This window comes from Loxodonta africana, unplaced genomic scaffold, assembly GCF_030014295.1.
Source record: "Loxodonta africana isolate mLoxAfr1 unplaced genomic scaffold, mLoxAfr1.hap2 scaffold_354, whole genome shotgun sequence".
In the NCBI taxonomy this organism is placed as follows: Eukaryota; Metazoa; Chordata; class Mammalia; order Proboscidea; family Elephantidae; genus Loxodonta; species Loxodonta africana.
The window spans coordinates 188,070-192,212 of record NW_026975068.1 but is presented as its reverse complement, the minus strand read 5'-3'; the positions used below and the strand labels follow the sequence as shown (position 1 = coordinate 192,212).

General features: G+C 53.8%; 1 pseudogene; it reads left to right on the top strand.

Moving 5' to 3' along the window:
- The first annotated feature begins 2,419 nt into the window (after window positions 1-2,419).
- LOC135229540 (PC-esterase domain-containing protein 1B-like) lies at window positions 2,420-3,276 on the top strand (annotated as a pseudogene).
- Window positions 3,277-4,143: the final 867 nt, after the last annotated feature.

The following is a 4,143-nucleotide window of genomic DNA, read 5'->3' as shown; positions in this document are numbered from 1 at the left end:
GTCAGGGTTCATTGAGCCGGAAAAATGCATCCATAAAACATAGCCAAGGGAAAAGGGGGCCACAGTAAGTACAGCCAGATAGGTAGTATTCATATTCATGATTAAAGATGGTCAGAGTCCATATGAAAGGAAATTTGCCTTAATAACCTACTTAAAAAAAGATACATGGCTTGTGAGGCCTGGAAATTAGCATCTATACCCAGAGAAACATGAAGGCAGGATTCATAAAGAAGAGCTTTAACGTATGTACTAGTGAGAAAAGGGTCATTTAAACAAAGCTAGAAAGGGAATATCCATAACCTTAAAACAATATCTACGTCTTTACTAAGATATTGACATAATAGTAAAGATTATGCCATGGTTGTTACAAAAAGGAAGTTAGCAACCATATCCAAAGCAAAAAGAATAACAAAAAAGATCAGGTTTCACAGAGCCAGGAGCTTGACCCATATTCTGGTAATGAAATAGTCAAAGGCAGCACGGTTAGAAAGCTAGCATCCTATTCAAGCAGACAAGAGGCCAGGGTTCACAGAGCTTGTTCCATGCACATATTTTTTTAATAAGGAATATGACGTGAGTGTTACAGCCAGAATCTGCTAATAGAGAAGTTCATGATTCACAGAGCCAAGAGACTAAATCAACACCCTATGAAGTAATGGGGCATGGTTGTTACAGAACCATGCCCCATACTGGCATCTATATTAAAGAGAGGGAAGGGAAGGGTTCTTTTATCAAAGTTGATGTCAATATCCTGTTGAGAATTATGCCTTGGATTTCAGCCAGGAATCCAGCACCAGTATGTAAAAACAAACAGTTGTATGTAAGGGATAAGGAAATCATGCTACATCTTAGTAAGAATTAGGAACGGTGCTTTCAGCCAGGACGTCAACATTTATATTCAATGGAGAGGAAGTCATTGTACGTGGAGCAAGTACTGACCATTGTACATGGAGCAAGTACTGACCAGTACATCTGGCTCATAGCAACCCCAGATATTGCAGAGTAGTAATGTACTCCACAGGTTTTTTTGTTTTCTAAGTTTATGCCCTTTGGGAAGTAGATAGCCAGAACTTTCACTTGAGGGGCCTCTATGTGGACTCAAACTGTCAATCGTTCTGTTAGCAGTCATATGTTTAATGGTTTGGGCCACCCAGAAGATAGTGTCATAATTTAAGGAGTGAGCATGTTAAAATTAACAGATCTAATGGCTGGTGGAGCCACTGTGGAAAAGGGTCTGAGCATTTCCCAAAGCAACGATTGTTCTACCACCACACCAGCAGACAAGTGCAGCTCAGGGCTTTTACTGAGAGCTGGAGCTCTCTTTTTGCACAAGTCCACCTACAAAAGTGTAATAGGAGCCTAATTTGTAAGAGCCAGAAGTTGCATACTAAGCTTACCCTGCTTGAACCACACCAGAGGCCGTTTGTTAGTGCAAAAAGGTGGTGGACGGCAGGAGTTCTACACTGGACACCCCGGGGGGATCTCCAGAGAAGCAGAATGACTGCCCAGAAGGTGGTGCCCAGGAAGGGTAAAACGTCCACCTACGTTACATACCGTAGGGTTCCTTTGCATCGATTCTCCAAAGGGCAATGCTGGATAAATGCAGAGGAGCTGTGTGGTGGCCAGGCCTCAGCTCAGGAGCACTGGGTGTGCAGATGGAAGTGTGAAGGGTGGACTGCTTGGGGATACCATCATGGCCAGTACCTTGTGGGTATGGATTCCCACACCCCGGTTGTAACACTGTGTTAGAAGGGGTCTCCAGACTTTACCCTGGGACAAAGACAGTGATCAGGTCATGGGATGTGTTCTTGTCATTTCTCAGGAGGGCTGGGGTACTCACAATGGGATTGGGAAGAGAGAGACAAAACGAAAACAAAGACGAAAGCACCGTGGAACTAAGATGAGTATGTTTTCCTGAGTATTCTCGCCTACACTGCCTGGAAATCCTGGGTGTGGATCCACCACCGACTGGGCCACGGCCCTGGAAGTGGCCTGGTTCTTCCAGTGGACAGACTTTGTCCCAGTGCCTGGAGCACAGGTGGTGGCTGAGGCGGAAACAGCCTACAACCATCCAGACCAACAGCATCAGTGTCAGCACCGCTGCCCTCCACCAAGGGGAGCCAAGCCAGGCACAGGGGCAGGGCCATGGGTTCAGAGGTCACACCGTGGGCCTAAGGATTGGCAGAACGCTTTCAGGGCCCCGGACGCTGCCCCCTTTCTCCTCCCCGTCCAGGCCCAGGCCAGTCCAGCGGCATTAAACAGCCCCCGTCTGCCCGCCCGGCCGCCCCACAACCGCCAGCCAGCCAGCCTGCCTGCCTTCTCTCCGTCTCTGGCAGCAGCCCCTCAGCCCTCGGTCCAGAGCTCTTTCGGGACCCGCCCTGAGGGAAGGCAGGAGCTAGGCCACCTTCACCCAGCCACCATGGTCCACCTGAGGGCGTCCGAAGTCCGGCAGCTGCGGCACAACAAGTTCGTGGTCGTCATGGGGGACTCGGTGCAGAGGGCCGTGTACAAGGACCTGGTGCTCCTGCTGCAGAAGGACTGCCTGCTCTCAAGCAGTCCCCTGAAGGCCAAGGGCGAGATGAGCTTCGAGCAGGACAGGCTGCTGCACGGCGGCGGGTGGGGCCGTATGCACAACGGGACCCACTACCGCGAAGTCCGCGAGTTCTGCTCCACACACCACCTTGTGCGCTTCTACTTCCTCACGCGCGCCTACTCCCGGTACGTGGAGAAAGTCCTGCTGGAGCTGCTGAGGGGCGAGCACGGCCCAGACGTGGTCATCATGAACTCCTGCCTCTGGGACCTGTCCAGGTATGGCCAGGATTCCATGTGGAGCTACAGGAGGAACCTGGAGACCCTGTTCTGGTGCCTTCGCTAGGTCCTGCCCGAGTCCTCTCTCGTGGTGTGGAACACTGCCATGCCAGTGGCTGAGACGGTCTCGGGGGGTTTCCTCCCGCCTGAGGGCATGCCCCCGACCTCGTGCCTGCGGGATGATGTGGTGGAGGCCAACTTCTACAGCGCCGCTGAGGCCAGCAGGCTCCGCTTCAACGTGCTGGACTTGAATTTCCACTTCCGGCACTCCGGCAGCACGGGCAGGCAGATGGCGTGCACTGGAACCAACACGCTCATCGAAGGCTCTCGCAGCTGCTGCTGGCCCACCTGGGCGACATCTCGGGCGTGGACCTGCCCTGCGACAACCCGGTGGGCAGGTGGATCTGGGAAGGCCCTGGGAGCCGTCTCAGAGGGCCCGCGGACGACAGACGGCTCCAGCACCACTGAGGTGAATCCAGTGAGGTAGGCCCCGCCTCGACGCCCGCCTAGACCCGCGTGCCCTATCGCTTAGTCGCGGAGACCCCCTATTTCCCTGCCCCAGGTTCCCCGGTGCTTCCGGCGGCACCGCCATGGCTCCAGTTTGCCCTGGAACCAATCCCTGCAGCGCCAGCCATGCTCTGGCGACCCCTCTGCACTGCACACTAGGTATGGCGAGGAAGCAAACCTGACAGCTGGCCGGCTGCCCCGCAACGCCGGAATACATACGGCCTCTGATTAGCACCAGCGCCGCGTGGTTCACCGGGCTTCTCCGCCTTACCCTCCAGGTACCCCCCGCAGAGCCACAGAGGTGCAGGGGGACGGACCGCAGCCACCAGTATGACCAGTGCCAAGACTTCGGTAACCACCCCCCCAGGTAGGTCGTCCTCTCCCCTTTGAACCCTTGCCTGGGGGATGGCCTAGGCATGCAGGTCTGGAACACCTCCAGCCACCCCTCCACCCCTCTCAGCAAGGACAAGCCTTACTCGCTGCGAGTTGGGGAAAGGAACAGATATCAGACGTGCACACTCACGGTTGTCTCCTCCTTGCCTTGATGCACAAACTAACTGCGAATTAAAAAAGTGCGTTCAGAAACACAGTGTCTGTCTCTGCGAAGGCCTTGTGGGGCTGTGCCCTGGCAGTGTGTCCATAATGGATCAGTGTAGCCTGTCACTCCCATTATGTTCTGGGTGCCTTTCGGGGCAAGGAGCAGGGCGCCCAGACGCCTCCTCGGGGGCTTCTGCTGCTTTCAGGGCCAAAGAGGCAATCAGGCGAAATCCATTCCTTCCAATTACCTGTAGTTTCTGTAGAAGAGTTATTTGTTCAGAAAAGCCCCGA